Consider the following 20,261-nt stretch of genomic DNA (forward strand, 5'->3'; position numbering starts at 1 on the left):
CTTTTCTTTATTTTCTATCTCGTTCCCAAGCTCTCACTCAGATCGAGCCTCATCAGAATGAGCTGCCATCTAGTTTGAAGTTTTGAAACAAGAGTAGAGCATTAGATTAGGTTTGTCTGATTTAAAATTCTCTCTAAAGTGATGTCTGCGCCAAGCGTCTCTTTTCTCCGGCTGCTTTTGAGCAGAGTCTGAGTCATTTTGTCTTGTTTTCTCCAAGTCGTTTGAGGAGACAAAATGCTCCTCGGCGCGTTAACAGGCCCTCTGATGTTTGGTTCTTTCTGCTGCTTTCACTGCTGTAGACTGAGCATACACTTTGTGCTTTTTTTCCCTCTGGGGTGTGTGTGTGTGTGTGTGTGTGTGTGTGTGTGTGTGTGTGTGTGAAAAAAGTTATGATACCAGTGTGTTTGTCTGTTGTGGACTAAACCTACAAGAAAAATGAAACACTAATGAATTATTTTTGTTGCGTTCACATGCAAGGAACATTTAATTGCAGATACATTTCAGCAGTTTGCATGAGACTTTGAGTCTTTGAGATTTAGAATCCTGTCAAAAAAGAAACTAACTTAGAAATAACTTAAGTAACAAAAATTCAACATTTGTGAAAAATCAACTCAATGGTAAACTCACCAGATTAAAAATCAAGCAAAGACCTTCAGTAGATTGTTCCCCTTGTTGTTCCTAACCCTTCTGCTGCATTCTTAAAACAATGCATGTATTTCTAGAGCTGTATGACAAGGCAAGCAAATAACACGTAAACTTTCTATATCATTTCACTCTACTGTGGTCTGTGTTTGCACAGATGGTAAAAGATTTAAGATGTTACTGCAGTGAATTGTCTAATATGAGTCATCAATTACCAGCATTTGGGCATACCTGATTTATGCTAATGCTGATATTAACTAAAAACCAAAAAGTGTGTTTAAGAAATGAGCAGAATTATCAATGCGTATGTAAAATCAATGTTTATCTCTCCCTCTTTGTTTTCAGTTTTGTCCCTCATCTTCTTCTCTTTATAACTTTCTTTCTGGGACGATGTTCAAAAGATCAATCTTACATTAAATGTTGCATCTTACTACTTGTCTGTGTGCAAACGGACACACATGATACACACATATTCTCAGGCACACACAAAGGAGAGCACAAGGTTTCTGCTACAGTCTCTACTTACTTGGAAGCTTTTTGCTCAGATCAGAAATACATCCAGCTGACACCAAGGGAGAGAGAGTGAAAAAGAGAGAATCAAAGACAAAAGGAGCAACTTAGCTCCTGCTGTGTTTATCTTCATCCCTTTCGGCTCTGGAAAATATTCCTTTCAACTAATTCTGTCTCGTCATTCAAAATGTTAAGATTTCTTGTCATAAACTGCATGCAATTATGGATATTCCTTAACATTTAATGACATTAATCATCCTTGTGACATTAATTGTGAGACTTTAATATGTTTACACATACACAAACACTGTGCAAACCCAAGGCATTACTTTGCAGCACTCATTTAAAGAGGGTTTTTTTTTTTTTAATGACAGGACTAAGGAGTGAGAGGCAATCAGCTCCAGTGCATTTATCCATTCAGTCAAAGTTTCTTTGGCTTTATGAAGGAAGAAATTGTATTTACTTTCAAGAAACACTTCCACTACTACCACTGGTGTCACACAGAGCTCTCCTTTATAATAACCTTACTTTATCACAGTGAAATAGACCGTGATATATTAAATCGAAAAAATGCTACATGTAGTGCTTTAGATGGGCATTAAACTGATTCCTCAGTCTAAAGCTAAGGGATCATCTGAAAACTTTTAGCTTTATTGATCAACTGCAGGTGATGAAACTGTGTAGAAAGGTGTTGGCTGGAGGAGTCTGCATATCATGGTCATTGAGGACAAACTGACACGTAGTTTCAGTTGCAGAGCAGCCACTTTGCTGGCAGGAAAGAAACTGTTTTTGTGGCGAGAGGTTTTGGTCCTGATGGACCGCAGCCTCCTACCAGAGGGGAGTGGTTCAAAGAGTTTGTGACCGGGGTGGGAGGGCTCAGCCACAATCTTGCCTGCCCGCTTCAGGGTCCTGGAGGGATGGCAGATTGCAGCCGATCACCTTCTCTGCAGAACGAATGATAAGCTGCAGTTTGCCTTGGCAGTGGCGAGCGAACCATATGGTGATAGATGAGGTGAGGATGGACTTGATGATGGCAGTGTAGAAGTGCACCATCATCATCTTTGGCAGGTTGAACTTCCCCAGCTGCCGCAGGAAGTACATCCTCTGCTGGGCTTTCTTGGTGAGGGAGCTGATGTTTAGCTCCCACTTGAGGTCCTGGGTAATGATGGTACCCAGGAAGCGGAAGGACTCCACAGAGTTAACTGGAGTGTCACACAGGATGATGGGGGCAGGTGGGGCTGGGTTCTTTCTAAAGTCCACAACCATCTCCACTGTTTTTGGACCATTTATCTCCAGGTTATTCTGGCTGTACCAGGTCACCAGATGGTCAATCTCCCATCTGTAGGCGGACACATCTCCACCAGAGATGAGCCCAATGAGGGAGGTGTCATCCGCGAACTTCAGGAGCCTGACAGACTAGTGACCGGAAGGGCAGCTGTTTGCATACAGGGAGAAGAGCAGAGGAGAAAGAACGCAGCCTTGGGGGGATCCGGTGTTGATGGTCTGGGAGGCAGAGACATTTTTCCCCAGCTTCACTTATTGTTTCCTGTCGGAAAGGAAGTCTGTGATCCACTTGCAGGTGGAGTCAGGCACAGTGAGATGTGAGAGCTTGTCCTGTAGTAAAGCTGGGATGATGGTGTTAAACGCAGAGCTGAAGTCCACAAACAGGATCCTGGCGTAGGTTCCTCAGGAGTCCAGATGCTGGAGGGTGTTGTGCAGGGCCATGTTTACTGCATCGTCTACAGACCTGTTGACTCTGTAGGCGAACTGCAGGGGTCCAGGACAGGTCCGTTATGGCTTTCAGGTGGGAAAGCACAAGGCGCTCAAAAGACTTCATGACCAAAGAGGTGAGGGCAACAGGTCTGTAGTCATTTAGTCCTGTGGTCCTTGCTTTTTTGGGGACAGGGATGATTGTGGATGACTTGAAGCAGGCTGGCACATGACATGTCTCCAATGAGGTGTTGAAGATGTCCGTGAACACCTGAGACAGCTGGTCAGCACAGTGCTTCAGGGTGGATGGAGAGACAGAATCTGGTCCAGCTGCTTTGCGGGGGTTCTGCCTCTTAAAGAGTCTGTTGACGTCCCTCGATTGGAGGCAGAGAGACGTCACTGTGGTGGAGGAGGAGGGATTCACAGAGGTGTGAAGTTGTGGAGTGGCCCTGGCTCCTGCTGAGCTGGGGGGGAGGGACTGGTGAGGTGGGGTGTCACGGGGGATGGTGTCAGGACTGCTCCTGTCTGTCGAAGTGGCAGTAGAACTCATTCAGCTCGTTTGCCAGGCGCAAGTCATTGATGGAGTGGGAAGTTTTGGGCTTGTAGTTGGTTATCTGTCTGAGCCCCTTCCAGACAGAACCAGTCATTGGCTCAGAACTGATGTTTGAGTATCTCAGAGTACTGTCATTTAGCTTCTCTCACTGCCTTGCTAAACTTGCACTTTGACTCCTTAAACTTGTCCCTGTCCCCACTCCTAAACGCTTGCTCCTTCTGCAACCGTAACTGTCTGAGATTGGTTTAGAACCAGGGTTTGTCATAATAACTTACCCTGGTGCGTGATGGTACAGCAGTCCTCACAGAAGCTGTTATATGATGTCACAGCATCTGTGTACTCATCCAGACATTCAGTAGCAGTCCTGAAAACATCCCAGTCCGTAGAGTGACTGTAATGTTAACAGTGATCTAGTATGTTCTTCTCTCTGGTCAGACATTTTATAAACTGTTTGTGTTTAGGAAGCTCGTGACTGAGGTTTCCTTTGTTAAAGTCACCAAGGACAATAACTATTGGTGCTATCTATTTGTCTCGTAAATCCCCCGCCCGAGTTGGAAAATGTAAATCTCGCTGCTATCTCGTGACATTTCACCGAGACACACCCCCTTTTGGTCGTAATATCAACCGTCCCACTCGGGGTTTCCCAGAGTACACCGAGCTGAACGAGGAGGAATGTACGACTCGCAAAACAAAGATGGCTGCACCCATATTTCATGGTAGTTGAGATGTATTTTCTTTGTCTTTGACTACGTTGGTCGTTTTAATGGCGATTTTAAATGCTCTTACACACTTGTTTACATTGCTGCTTTAGTCCGGTCACCAATTTATGCTTTGCACGGTGTTGCTGTGCGTGCAATACAATGTAAAGTTTTGTTTTTGAGCTGGTTTGCTAAATAGGCTAATGTAGCTAACAATAACATTAGCCTCCTGCCCCTTGTGGTGGTGGTGGCGTCCATGTTCTTTCCGACTGGTCGTGTAGCAAATGCCCAAAGACAAACTGGAAACTGGCTATAAGTGGTACAAGCCAGGCAATTATGTCAAGTTCGTGCGTCAGAGCAACTCGGGCGGGGGATTTACAGGACAAATGGATAGACCCATAAGGCGTCTGGGTTAGTCCGCTCCACACACAGTATCTGGTCGGTGAGCGTGCGCTGGCCTGCGGTGGAATGTCAACACCGACCAGAATGAATGAAACAAACTCACGGGGGGAGTAAAAAGGTTTGCAGTTTATGATGAAATATTCCAGAGTAGAAGAGCAGCGCTGTTGGATCACCGTCACATCGTTGCACCAGCTGCTGTTGGTATAAAAACAGATTCCTCTACCCTTTGTTTTACTGGAGAGTTCGGTGTCACGATCTGCTCTGAGGAGTTGGAAGCCTGCCAGCTGCAGCGCAGAGTCCAGTATCAATCCACCCAGCCATGTCTCCGTGAAGCATAAAACAGAGGATGAAGAAAAGTCACTGTTTTTCCCCAGAAGTAGCTGAAGTTTGTCCATTTTGTTGCGAAGTGAACGCACGTTGAAGAGGAATATTCCAGGTAACGGTGTGCGATGTCCGCGCTGGCAAAGACGCACAAGCGCACCGGCACGTTTCCCTCTCCTCCTGCGTTTCACTGCGTGAGCAAAGGTGAGCGCACCTTTGACCACAATGTCCAATAATTCCACGGAAGAAAGAAGAAAAGTGCGAAAGAGATCAGCTGGAGTTGTTCCCCTGATGTTCGTGAGCTCTTCTCTACACTGTAACAAATTGCTGTAAAATTACTGGATATTTTGCACAGTAGTGTACCGTTTTCCATTAATACAGTTGAATACTGTAAATTCTGATGTCTTTGAGGAACAAAATATTAACGGGAAGCTCCTGTAAAATCTTACGGTAAAAAGCAGTATTTATTTATTTTTTACAGCAAGCTACCTATAATCTTACGGTATAATATAGTATTTTTTTTCTTTTTCAGTTAACTTTAAATCAGACTTGATCTTCGGTCCGTTTAATAGTTCAAAAATCAAAAAGCGAAAAGATAGCTTCAAATATGCACTAATGTAATATACAGTAGCTAAAAGTTAGTTGACTAGTTGTTGATGTAATGATTTTTTTTTCTTGAGAGAGTATTTTAAAGATTATTTTGCTGTGAAGGCCTGTAGTGAAAACATGATAACTTGCAACATATGTGGTAAAACCTGCAGGAATACATTTGCACATGTCAGGCACATGCGAACTCATAGGTGTTAATTTTTTATTCAGTTACTGTGATAGGGTTCCATATTAAATGCAAATGATCTTTACTTACCATACCTAATCTTATATACTTTCTCTATTATTACATTTTAGGTGCCTCATTGGGATTAATCCTGAGAGGGGAAGAAAGACCAGCCAGGGGAAGGTGGTGTCAAAGAAGACGGGGAAGCTGGTCCACAAAAAGGCAACAGCAGTGAATCCCCATGTGGCCACTCTACTAAAAATTGTGATGGACTTTGAGTGGGGCTTTATTTAGCAAGTATAGTTCAGTCCATCTGTCTCAGATGTCCAGGTTCATTTTTGGACCCACCATTGTTGAGAGCCAGTTTTATATGTTTAATTGTTATTGTTAATGGAATGTGTGTCATTTAGTTAGCTTTTACTTAGTTTTCTTAGCTGCTATGCATTTGATGCAGTGACTTTAACCCAACTGTCTTTGGGTGAAGGGAGGAAGGAGGTAGGAAAAAAACTAGCAGTAAGGTTAAATGAAGTTGAATTGGCTGATAATTTGTACTCTATGCTTTGCAAACAGTCAAACCAGACCTGGTCAATTTTGACCCAGGGAGGAAAATACAAAGTTTAATGAATGTAATGTTAGCCATCACTTGTCATATTATTATTATTATTATTATTAGGGACCGAGCCAGTATGAACTGGAAGGTCTCTATTGTTTTTCCTTCGTTTATTATTAGGGACCGAGCCAGTATGAACTGGAAGGTCCATATTGTTTTTCCTATGTTTATTCTTATTATTATTTTTCAGAACATTGAGCGCATTTTTCACCCCCTTAACATTTCGAATATTCGCATTTTATTTGGCACATTTGTCAAGCCTCATTAAACTCGGAGATTTTATGCGTCACATGCAGATCAGCCACTAGGAAGGCCACTAGGTGGCGCTACTTTTAGGCCAATTTCGATACGCTAATAACTCCCCGCATAGTTTGTCTCACATTCAAAAACCTTATATCCACGCGTTCGGTGAATGGAGCTGAACCTCCCCATATAGGCCACGCCCACTTCCGCCTAGATTTTTTTTTTTCTAGAGCGCAAAATGTCCATAAATGTCTGTTTCGTGTTCCTCCTACACACTTTGTCCGATTTGCACGAAATTTTGCACGTAGCATCTGTGGACCGCCCTGACAACAAAAGTAATTTGAACATTTTTGATATTTTAAAAAATAAGGAAGTTATAAAATTAGCACTTCCTGTTGATTTTTTATCAAAAAGGAAGTGGGGTATTTCTCCACATTGGTATGTCCGATTTACACCAAGCTTGGGTCCATAGTTCCCCATGTCTTCCTTAGGCATCGTGCACAATTTCAGGTCATCACCACAAGGTGGCGCTCTTTCAAATGAAGGAGTTTATAGCTCTACAACGGTATGTGTGATTAGGATAAAACTTGGTACGCTGCTTCCCCCATGGCTCCCTGAGGCTCCCCTAAAAAGGAAAAAAATCACGCCACTAGGTGGCACTCTGGTGGCAGGGTAAATCACTGTGCGGATACTGTAATAGTTATGAATATGTAATTCACAGAGCACGTGTAGAGTGGTGCCTGAAGCTGACATACCAAAAATCGGGTTTCTCGTGCTTGTAGCGCCCCCTACAGGTTAAAAAAACATCAGCCCCGGCGCCACGTTTCACCGATATGTACGAAACTCAATAGGCATGTATAATGTGCCGGGGCGTACAAAAAAGCCTCTTGGACCCATACCTCAAATCCCACAGGAAGTCGGCTATTTTCATTGAAAATTTGCACTTTTGGCAGCCATTTTGTGGTCATTTTGACTCTTTGGGCTTGTTTTAGAACTAACTGCTCCTAGGGAATTTATCGGATCTGCTTCAAAATTGGTCAGTACAGTCACAACATGGTGCTGAATGAACGCATTATATTTGGTGACTGTACGTTGAAGGGCGTGTCCGTGGCGTGCCCTCAAAGTTGGCCATTTTGAACAAATGTCACACTGTGATGTAATTTTGGCCTTTCAGGGCTTCTATTTGAATGATCTCCTCCTACAGGTTCTATCGGATCTTCTTCAAAATTGGGCAGTACAGTCACAACATGCTGGTGAATGAACGCATTTCATTTTGTGACTGTACGTTGAAGGGCGTGTCCGTGGCGTGCAGTCAAAGTTGGCCATTTTGAAGCCCGTGGTCCTGTATTTGAACAAACAAACTCCTTGAGACTTTATCAGACCTGCTTCAAAACTTGACAGTACTCTTGAATAATCTTGCTGATTACAAGTTGTGCTATTTATGACTGTACGTTGAAGGGCGTGTCCCAGGTGTCTCGTCAAAGTTGGACATTTTGAATTCTGTGGTCTTTTTTTTCAGTGATGAAACACAAACACCCCTCCGCTCCCACTAGCCACATCTACAAACCATATTTCCTAGGGAGTATTGTTCGTGGAGCATAGTGTGAAACCGCTGGAAGTCACTTATTAAATTGCGAGATAAATAGGGGACTTATCAAATCGACTTCAAAATTGGACAGTCTTATAAAAACAAAGTGTACATGAAGAATTGAGCTATGTGTGACTGTACGTCAAACTGCGTGCCACTGACCCCTTGTCAAATTCAGATGATTTTCCATTAAGTGGTACTCATAACTTCAGTGTGCAATGTCTAATTTCCAATAAACTTCATATATTCTGTAACAGTCTCGCCCTGAACGCGTCCTCATAACATCAGCCTACGTATTACAGTCCCGCCCTGAACTTGTCTACGTGACAAGATTCAGATAAAGTGAAAGCACAGCATACTGGCAACAGGAAGGAAGCACTGCGTGGCGATACGGAGCTGATTTGGAGCAGATTTACGTGACGTATTCGCGTTGCGGTACGCGCTTGTTACGACAGCACGTGCGTGGCCTCGGCGCACCCCGACCGCACGTGACGCGTTTGCGGCGCGCCCCGACGAGCGCCGGGTGCGAGGTCCCGCCCAACGCTGCTTGCAGCTTTAATTAGGGACCGAGCCAGTTCACTGAACTGGAAGGTCTCTATTGTTTTTCCTATGTTTATTATTATTATTTTTCAGAACATTGAGCGCATTTTTCACCCCCTTACCAATTATAATATTCGCATTTTATTTGGCACATTTGTCAAGCTTCTCTAAACTCGGAGATTCTATGCAGATCAGCCACTAGGTAGGCCACTAGGTGGCGCTATTTAAAAAGATCTTGAAAGGCTAATAACTCCCGCATAGTTTGTCTCACATTCAAAAACCTTATATCCACGCGTTCGGTGAATGGAGCTGAACCTCCCCATATAGGCCACGCCCACTTCCGCCTAGATTTTTTTTTTTCTAGAGCGCAAAATGTCCATAAATGACTTTTTTGTGTTCATCCTACACACTTTGTCCGATTCGCACGAAATTTTGCACGTAGCATCTGTGGACCGCCCTGACAACAAAAGTAATTTGAAGAATTTTGATATTTTAAAAAATAAGCGTGTTATAAAATTAGCACTTCCTGTTGATTTTTCGTCAAAAAAGGAAGTGGACCATTTCTCCACATTTGTATGTCCGATCGACACCATGCTTGGGTACATAGTTCCCCATGTCTTCCTTAGGCATCGTGCACAATTTCAGGTCATCACCACAAGGTGGCGCTCTTTCAAATGAAGGAGTTTATATCTCTACAACGGTATGTGTGATTAAGATGAAACTTGGTACGCTGCTTCCCCATGGCTCCCTGAGGCTCCCCTAAAAAGGAAAAAAATCACGCCACTAGGTGGCACTCTGGTGGCAGGGTAAATCACTGTGCACACACCATAATAGTTATGAATATGAAATTCACTGGGCACGTGTAGAGTGGTGCCTGAAGCTCACATATCAAAAATCGGGTTTGTCGTGCTTGTAGCGCCCCCTATAGGATAAAAAAACATCAGCCCCGGCGCCACGTTTCATCGATATGTACGAAACTCAATAGGCATGTATAATGTGCCGGGGCGTACAAAAAAGCCTCTTGGACCCATACCTCAAATCCCACAGGAAGTCGGCTATTTTCATTTAAAATTTGCACTTTTGGCAGCCATTTTGTGGTCATTTTGACCTTTTGGGCTTCTTTGTGAACTAACTGATCCTAGGGAATTTATCGGATCTGCTTCAAAATTGGTCAGTACAGTCAAGACATGGTGCTGAATGAACGCATTATATTTGGTGACTGTACGTTGAAGGGCGTGTCCGTGGCGTGCCCTCAAAGTTGGCCATTTAGAACTAATGTCACACTGTGATGTCATTTTTGCATTTCAGGGCTTATATTTGAATGATGCCCTCCTACAGCTTCTATCGGATCTTCTTCAAAATTAAACAGTCCAGTCACAACATGGTGCTGAATGAACGCATTATATTTTGTGACTGTACGCTGAAGGGCGTGTCCGTGGCGTGCCCTCAAAGTTCGCCATTTTGAACAAATGTCACAGTGTGATGTCATTTTGGCCTTTCAGGGCTTCTATTTGAATGATCTCCTAATACAGGTTCTATCGGATCTTCTTCAAAATTGGGCAGTACAGTCACAACATGGTGCTGAATGAACGCATTATATTTTGTGACTGTACGTTGAAGGGCGTGTCCGTGGCGTGCCCTCAAAGTTGGCCATTTAGAACAAATGTCACACTGTGATGTCATTTTGGCCTTTCAGGGCTTCTATATGAATGATCTGCTCCTACACGTTCTAACGGATCTTCTTCAAAATTGGGCAGTACAGTCACAACATGGTGCTGAATGAACGCATTTCATTTTGTGACTGTACGTTGAAGGGCGTGTCCGTGGCGTGCCGTCAAAGGTGGCCATTTTGAAGCCCGTGGTCCTGTATTTGAACAAACAAAGTCCTTGAGACTTTATCAGATCTGCTTCAAAACTTGACAGTACTCTTGAATAATCTTGCTGATTACAAGTTGTGCTATTTATGACTGTACGTTGAAGGGCGTGTCCCAGGTGTCTCGTCAAAGTTGGACATTTTGAATTCTGTGGTCTTTTTTTTTCAAAGTGATGAAACACAAACACCCCTCCGCTCCCACTAGCCACATCTAAAAACCATATTTCCTAGGGAGTATTGTTCGTGGAGCATAGTGGGAAACCGCTGGAAGTCACTTATTAAATTGCAAGATAAATAGGGGACTTATCAAATCGACTTCATAATTGGACAGTCTTATAAAAACAAAGTGTACATGAAGAATTGAGCTATTTGTGACTGTACGTCAAACTGCGTGCCACTGACCCCTTGTCGAATTCTGATGATTTTCCATTAAGCGGTACTCATAACTTCAGTGTGCAATGTCCAATTTCCAATAAACTTCATATATTCTGTAACAGTCTCGCCCTGAACGCGTCCTCATAACATCAGCCTACGTATTACAGTCCCGCCCTGAACTTGTCTACGTGACAAGATTCAGATAAAGTGAAAGCACAGCATACTGGCACCAGGAAGGAAGCGCTGCGTGGCGATACGGAGCTGATTTGGAGCAGATTTACGTGACGTGTTCGCGTTGCGGTTCGCGCTTCTTACGAAGGCACGTGCGTGGCCTCGGCGCACCCCGACCGCACGTGACGCGTTTGCGGCGCGCCCCGACGAGCGCCGGGTGCGAGGTCCCGCCCAACGCTGCTTGCAGCTTTAATTATTATTATTATTATTATTTTTAGGATCTTTGAGCGCATTTTTCACCCCCTAATCATTTAAAATATTGGCATTTTATTTGGCACATTTGTCAAGCCTCATTTAAATTGGAGATTCTATGCGTCACATGCAGGTCAGCCACTAGGAAGGCCACTAGGTGGCGCTGTTTGTAGGCCAATTTCGTTACGCTAATAACTCCCGCATAGTTTGTCTCACATTCAAAAACCTTATATCCACGCGTTCGGTGAATGGAGCTGAACCTCCCCATATAGGCCACGCCCACTTCCGCCTAGATTTTTTTTTTTCTAGAGCGCAAAATGTCCATAAATCACTTTTTCGTGTTCCTCCTACACACTTTTTCCGATGCGCACGAAACTTTGCACGTTTCATCTGTGGACCGTCCTGACAACAAAAGTAATTTGAAGAATTTTGATATTATAAGACATAAGGAAGTTATACAATTAGCACTTCCTGTTGATTTTTCGTCAAAAGAGGAAGTGGGGTATTTCTCCACGTTGGTATGTCCGATTTACACCAACCTTGGGTCAATAGTTCCCCATGTCTTCATTATGTATCGTGCACAATTTCAGGTCATCACCACTAGGTGGCGCTCTTTAAAATGAAGGAGTTTATATCTCTGCATCGGCAAGTGTGATTAAGATGAAACTTGGTACGCTGCTTCCCCATGGCTCCCTGAGGCTCACCTAAAAAGGACAAAAAAATACACCACTAGGTGGTGCTCTTTTGGCATGATAAATCACTCGTAATAGTTATGAATATGAAATTCACAGGGTACGTGTAGAGTGGTGCCTGAAGCTCACATACCAAAAATCCTGTTTGTCCTGCTTGTAGCGCCCCCTACAGGATAAAAAAACATCAGCCCCGGCGCCACGTTTCACCGACATGTACGAAACTCAATAGGCATGTATAATGTGCCGGGGCGTACAAAAAAGCCTCTTGGACCCATACCTCAAATCCCACAGGAAGTCGGCTATTTTCATTTAAAATTTGCACTTTTGGCGGCCATTTTGTGGTCATTTTGACTCTTTGGGCTTGTTTTAGAACTAACTGCTCCTAGGGAATTTATCAGATCTGCTTCAAAATTGGTCAGTACAGTCAAAACATGGTGCTGAATGAACGCATTATATTTTGTGACTGTACGTTGAAGGGCGTGTCCGTGGCGTGCCCTCAAAGTTGGCCATTTAGAACAAATGTCACTGTGATGTCATTTTTGCATTTCAGGGCTTCTATTTGAATGATCCCCTCCTACAGCTTCTATCGGATCTTCTTCAAAATTGGGCAGTCCAGTCACAACATGGGGCTGAATGAACGCAAATTATTTGGTGACTGTACGTTGAAGGGCGTGTCCGTGGCGTGCCCTCAAAGTTGGCCATTTAGAACAAATGTCACACTGTGATGTCATTTTGGCCTTTCAGGGCTTCTATTTGAATGATTTCCTCTGACACGTTCTAACGGATCTTCTTCAAAATTGGGCAGTACAGTCACAACGTGGTGCTGAATGAAAGCAATATATTTTGTGACTGTACGTTGAAGGGCGTGTCCGTGGCGTGCCCTCAAAGTTGGCCATTTAGAACAAATGTCACACTGTGATGTCATTTTGGCCTTTCAGGGCTTCTATTTGAATGATTTCCTCTGACACGTTCTAACGGATCTTCTTCAAAATTGGGCAGTACAGTCACAACATGGTGCTGAATGAACGCATTTCATTTTGTGACTGTACGTTGAAGGGGCGTGTCCGTGGCCTGCCGTCAAAGTTGGCCATTTTGAACAAATGTCACACTGTGATGTCATTTTGGCCTTTCAGGGCTTCTATTTGAATGACCTCCTCCTACAGGTTCTATCGGATCTTCTTCAAAATTGGGCAGTACAGTCACAACGTGGTGCTGAATGAACGCATTTCATTTTGTGACTGTACGTTGAAGGGGCGTGTCCGTGGCCTGCCGTCAAAGTTGGCCATTTTGAAGCCAGTGGTCCTGTATTTGAACAAACAAACTCCTTGAGACATTATCAGATCGGCTTCAAAACTTGACGGGACTCTTGAATAATCTTGCTGATTACAAGTTGTGCTATTTATGACTGTACGTTGAAGGGCGTGTCCCAGGTGTCTCGTCAAAGTTGGACATTTTGAATTCTGTGGTCTTTTTTTTCAAAGTGATGAAACACAAACACCCCTCCGCTCCCACTAGCCACATCTACAAATCATATTTCCTAGGGAGTATTGTTCGTGGAGCATAGTGTGAAACCGCTGGAAGTCACTTATTCAAGTGCAAGATAAATAGGGGACTTATCAAATCGTCTTCAAAATTGGACAGTCTTATAAAAACAAAGTGTACATGAAGAATTGAGCTATTTGTGACTGTACGTCAAACTGCGTGCCACTGACCCCTTGTCGAATTCAGATGATTTTCCATTAAGCGGTACTCGTAACTTCAGTGTGCAATGTCCAATCTCCAATAAACTTCATATATTCTGTAACAGTCTCGCCCTGAACGCGTCCTCATTGCATCAGCCTACGTATTACAGTCCCGCCCCTGAACTTGTCTACGTGACAAGATTCAGATAAAGTGAAAGCACAGCATACTGGCAACAGGAAGCAAGCGCTGCGTGGCGATACGGAGCTGATTTGGAGCAGATTTACATGACGTATTCGCGTTGCGGTACGCGCTTGTAACGACGGCACGTGCATGGCCTCGGCGCGACCCGACCGCACGTGACGCCTTTGCAGCGCGCCCCGACGAGCGCCGGGTGCGAGGTCCCGCCCAACGCTGCTTGCAGCTTTAATTATTATTATTATTATTATTTCAGGGGTTTTCATTTTTAAATGTAAAGCTTTTAAATCATTAGTTTATATCACTGTGAAGATCACATTCTGCAGTTTTACAGTAATACTGTAGGAATTGTAAAATAACAGTATAATTGCAACCAAAGAGCTGACAGTATAATACTGTAATGTTTATTTTCCATACAGCACAGTACTGTAATATTTTTACAGTACTAAACTGTTGTTGTAGATCACAGTAGGTACACTGTAGAATAACAGTTTCAAGCTGGCGACTGTAGCTGCCAGTTGTTTACTGTAATTTAAACTAGAAAAAACAAAGCGCATCAACACACCGAGGTGACCGTGGTGCCATCTTAGTTCTTCTCTTCTCATAAATCTCCTTTTCTTAACTTCCCAGTTTTCCCTCTCGTTCTTCCTTTTTTTTCTCATCTCAGTCTCTTAACCCTTACTCCTCACATACAGACTCACCCTTGTGCAGAAACACACACACACTGTCTTTCTAAGCCACAATTACCCAGAGAGATTCATCCATAGGCTAATATGCTCTGTTAAGCTGGGCAAGCCAAAGTAAGCACTCTGAAAGTAGAGGTGGAGTCAGTTGCACACATCTAGAGCATACAAAGGCATCACTTTCAGTTCCCTGACACTGAATAAGTCTGGCTGTGTGTGCCCTGTGATACTGAGCTCCTTAATAGGAGTCAGTGAACTCCGCCCAAAGCCCTGTTGAGAAGCTCTGTATTCAGACAGTTTGCCTGAATAATAATCATCACCGCTGTCAGCTTCTAACAATGCAGATGACTACAGAGTGATGATAGTGTGAGTGAAACTAATAGTATAACTATTCAACATGCCAGTTTCACTATAACATCAGTAATATAACTTGTTCTGTCTTTGAGTTTCTCAGTGTTGGGGTCAGTTACACATGCATTCACTATAATTCAATTTTGGGCTGAAATCAGTTGATATCTTTTGTGAGATCAGTAAATTCACTGGCAGAGCCCGTATAAATTTGCACTATGCTTTTATGTCAAAAATGTGATGTAAAAATTGCTGACTTTTGAGTGGGCAAAAAAGGAGAGAGTTAAAAAGGAGGACAACTAGCATATCAGCTCTGTTGCACCAGACAGTTTTATATATCCTTGCTCTGCTGGAGAATAAACTGCTCTACAGAAGAGATGTCTTATGGTTTGCAGTAATTTTTTTTAGATAGAAGTGATGGTTCAAATAGTGTCTGTTCTACTGAAATTAACTGTCTGGTTAATGATGTAGCTTGTTTGCAAGCAGACTACTAATCCGTTTAGCAGATAACTGTTACTCTACTGCCCAGACACCAGCGTGGTAGCAAAAACCCATGAAGGATTTTTGCTGTGCAACTGATTTCATTTTGTTAAGAACTGGCCTTCTTTCTGGTGCCGCCCCAACAAGCTTAAAGCTGATGGCCTTCACCTTACTGGAATAGGCGCCTGTTACGAGTATAGTGTGCCCTGTTCCAGGTACCGCCCACCCATCCGACTGGTCAGGCGCACCTGCAATCGTTCATTGATCAGTCCCAGCGGCTTTAAAACAAGGAAAACAGAAGCAGACGAGGCCAGTTGGCCAAACTTTTTTATTTTCTTAAAATAGTTATTTTCACTTTCTATTTTTAAAGGAAGTAGATTTTTTTTCATTTGTGATTAAGACGTTTAATAAATAGTTTTTTTTTTAATACATATAATTCTGTTTTCCCTCTTTCTTTCATCTATTTATTTTGTTGCTCCTCCAACCCCTGGATTTTACATCTGAGGTCGCAACAGCACACCTTATTACTTAGTTCTCTTTCCTTAAATGTTTCCTTAGTCTGTTTTTAATTTAACCTCCCAACTTGATAATAAATTCAACTAATTTCTCTCTTTTATTAAAATCATCTCTATTAACTATGCATTGCTTTGTTCAGGGAAACTATACCAGCTGGGCCTTATTCCCACATTTTAGAAGAATTGAGAGAAAGCCTTATTACTCACTCTGATGAATGTTTAATTATTGGTGACAATTTTCACTTGAATAAGGCCTTCAGTCCTCTAAGTAAAGTCTTTCTGGCACTTCTTTGTTCTTTTGGTTTCACTCAGTTTGTGCAGTTTACTCATTGAAGCAGTAACACCTTTGACTTGTTTCTAATACGTGGGACAGAGGTTTGTGCCCTAGCTGTCTCCTGTCACATCTGTGGTGTCAGATCACTTTCTTATTATTCTGAAGAAACACTAGCTTGGCCCAGTTGATGTTGCACCTCTTTCTGCCAAAACAAGATGGTCAAAGAGGTCTACACTCCAGTTTACTGAAGAAACATGTGCTCTTAAGCAGGCCTGTAGGAGATTGTAATGGAAATGCCATAAATAAAACCTAGTTCTCTTATTTTTTTAAGCTGCCAACCTCTCATGGCACGATAACTACAAGCATATCATATCCACTGCTAAAGCAACCTTTTTCCCTCACGTAATCAATAACAATAAACACAATCCTAGATTTGTATTTATCACAGTAGCCAAAATTACTCAAAAGCATATGTCAGTTAGCTGCTAACCTTTTACGGCTCATGCTTTTTACATTTATTTCTGCAGAAAAATCAGTGACGTTGGATACAAAATTAAAGATAGGTTTCTCATCTCCAGCTACTTCTGCAGAATCCTAGTCTCTGTTCTTACACATTTTGATATTATCTCTCTTAGAAACATTGACTAAATTTGTGTCTCCTCAACCCCCTATCAGCTAAACGTTTTAAAGATTTCTGTCCATTTCTGAATACTGTTAATCTGTCACATTCAGGCTGCTGTGGTTAAACCTCTTAAGAAACCACATCTTGATCCAGGGTCTATGAATAAGTTATTGACCAGTCTGTAACCTTCTATTCTTTTTAAAAAGATTACTTTCAGCATGCATAATTAACAAAAATCATCTTGAACCTTCTCAATCTGCTTTCATAGCCGTCACTCTGAACTGGACTGCACTGAATCTCTACTAACTAAAGTGGTGCATGACATTCTGCTTACTATGGGTACGGATTCCACCTAAATGCTTCTATTACTGAATCTTAGTGCAGCCTTTGACGCCACAGATCATTGTGTACTCCTAGACCAACTGGAAACTCAATTTGGGGTCTCCTGGTTTGGCTCTCTCGTAAAGTCTTACATATGGAAAGAACAGTGTGCTTCCTATAATAGAACTGAATCAAATGTTTCTGATTTTAAATATGGAGTACCTCAGGGCTCTGTTCTTGGCCCTCTTCATTTCTTTATTTATATTTCACCTCATGGCCAAACTATACGCACGATTATTCTTACCTGTATCCGTAGGCAGATGATCATTCCAAATTATTAGATTAGAAACCTGCTTGCCGGTTGTGGAAAACTGGATGATGTACTTTCATGCTCCTAAATTCTAATAAAACTAAGAAACTGGTCATTGGCCAGGTGCTTGACAAAGACACCAGGCTGATCAAGTAACAGTAATTCTGTTCTACTGCTGGAATTTCACATGAAATGTTTAGCATATCTTACCCCAAAACAGTGAGTCAAAGGTAGAAAAACATAAATGCTAAAAAGAATACAGATACCATTTAAAGAATGTTTTAAATAGTGGAATATATGAGAATATACAGTTTTCATAAAATACTTACAAGGTGTTAAGAGCTGTGAGACCACATCAGTCCATTTATCATTACTAACTAACATTGTCTCATTGATTTCTATGGCAAATAATGTCCAAAATTACTATTTACATATATACTACATAGTGAGCAGCATTTACTGCCTGCCATTTTATTTGAGTGCTCATATCTGAATGTGTAAATTAACTATATAGTGTTCTCAAAAGGTCAGAAACTAACAAAGTAGTGTGCAAGACTTTTGCCTACAATCCCACAATGCAATATGTTGGATTTTATAGATGTGAATATTACAGTTGTATGAGTCAAGATCTGTCAGTGATGATGCAAAATGATGATGATGATCTGAAATCTCAATTCACTGCTTATTATTGAGCAAACCTTTGAGTGTCCATTGTATAGGGAGTAGAGAATGAGTGAGCGAGGGAGTAATTTTGGAAGCAGTAATTTTGGAAGTTCCTCCTATAACCTTTCTGTAGGAGCAGGGTTATCAGGGACAATTCAGCTCACCTGGACTCATTCGTCCATTGTGGCTCCCAACATCTTTTTGTTTGTTTATTTGGTCATGTTGTTTAACAGTTTAACACGAGGTACCATAACATAAGTTACAGTACATAGGTTCTCCTCACTTTTGTCCTCTGAATTGATTTGGGTAGAATTTATGAAAGGAGTATTTGTCCTTGTGAGTGACTATGAGTGATGATGAGTATGTGAAGGTATCAGTTGACAAGTGTCTCTGTGTGTGTTTTTGAGGCAACAGCTTTAAAATGATGCAGGCTGACAGAGGAGAGAATGGAGAAAGAATCTTTAGAAAAAAATGATTGGAGAGTGGAGTGAACCTATGAACCACCAGCAGGAAAGCAGGGGTGGAGGAGGTCAATGAACAATCTTTCTGAGAGTGGAAAAAGGTCCTATTTAATTATCTGTTTGCAGATTCACCTGCTGGCTCTTCTCACTTCATGAAGCAGACTGAGATAAGCAGCTACAGTTATCCCATGCTTTGTTAATGACTGGATTTTGCACTCCTTACACGTGTTATTGCGTGAAAAATAACAATATTACCAGATAAAATCTTTTTAGATCGTCTAAATTAAACATAACAAGTGTCTGACCGTGTGCAATCATGCCTCTTAGTATATAAGTAGAACTTCAAAAAGAACAAGTGTTACAAAATGCTTCACAATAAGTTACAAACTGGAATAACGTTTTAAATACAACTTTTCCAACATGGTGTTTACAGTTGCATTTTCATAAGAATAATAAATTAGCACAATTAACACCCAATCATACCACATAAGGCTGTGCATCCTGCCCCATATGTCAGCAAGTGTTGGCATGGAAAAGGCATCAAAGAGTAAAAAGAAGAATTTAGGAATTCAGAGATTTTAGAGATCCATACAGGAAAGTGTATCATTTTTAACAGTTCTGGCAGTGGAAGACATAACTACTACTGTACTGAGATAGAGAAGAAAGGGTTTGATATGAAAAAAAACCCATGCACAGCAATGCGATTGGCATGAATAAATTGTGAGATATTTACACTGACTTTGTCTTAGCACAGGCCATATTGTGACAGTTTCCTGGCGTTCCTAATCAAGCCATTTGCCAGTCATGTACCAAACATTCACTCAAAAGCAATAAACTTTAGCTACCTAAACCATTTTTTACTTGATGTTTCAGGTAGCTATTATATAATATGTTGGGTGAACACATTGGGGGAGGGCAGGCATGGACACCTCGTCCATTTGTTTTGGCCTGAGATGCTGTTACATCACATCTGGTGGTTCTGAATGTCTGATATTGCTCTCCTGTAGGGCGGGAATAATGTCTGCAGTTGACCAGCCCAGCCATTGTATTCTCTCACTGTATTCAGTGGAGTCAAAACATCAGACACTGTGTCTGCAATTTAATTACTGTTCTGTTAACAAGCTCATTGTAATCTTGGCTGGAGGCAGCCATTCAAGATTTATGCACTATACAGAGGAATAAATTATTATTTTGTCACTCAGTTTAAAAGACCGTATTATTATGAAATGTCACAAAATAATCAAAGATCATGGTCATGGTTAAATAATAGAGGATAATGAATGAATAAATATATACTTATCAACATGTGGATTTGACAAGATTTAAACCCTGGATTTTGATTTTGTCAAAGGAAAAAGCTCCATACGCTTAATTTTCATTTAACCCCACACACCGCCACCTCACACCCCCACCCCTGCCTTGCCCTCTTGTGTCCTAACCTCCCCTCTTTTTTTATCTGCCTTTGGTAATTTTTTTTAAAGGCTAGTCAGCAAAAGGACTCAGAGAGTCTGGGCTCTCCACTTTAACTTCATTACATCCAATTAGGCGCCTTGTCCTTCAGCAGAGTTCAGAGTGGTGCATAGGTGTGGGACCCAGCAGCTGCATTGAGCTTGTAATAAACAGCCACATCATTTTATTTCTAGCTTCTTTACATGCCTATTTTAGTTGTTTCTATTTCACGCAGGACGTTCACCTGAAGCAAAACACTTGATGGGAGAATAGAAATGTTCAAACATTACAGCGGAATCAGA

The sequence above is a fragment of the Dicentrarchus labrax genome, unplaced genomic scaffold (genome assembly GCF_905237075.1).
Source record: "Dicentrarchus labrax unplaced genomic scaffold, dlabrax2021, whole genome shotgun sequence".
Taxonomy (NCBI): domain Eukaryota; kingdom Metazoa; phylum Chordata; class Actinopteri; family Moronidae; genus Dicentrarchus; species Dicentrarchus labrax.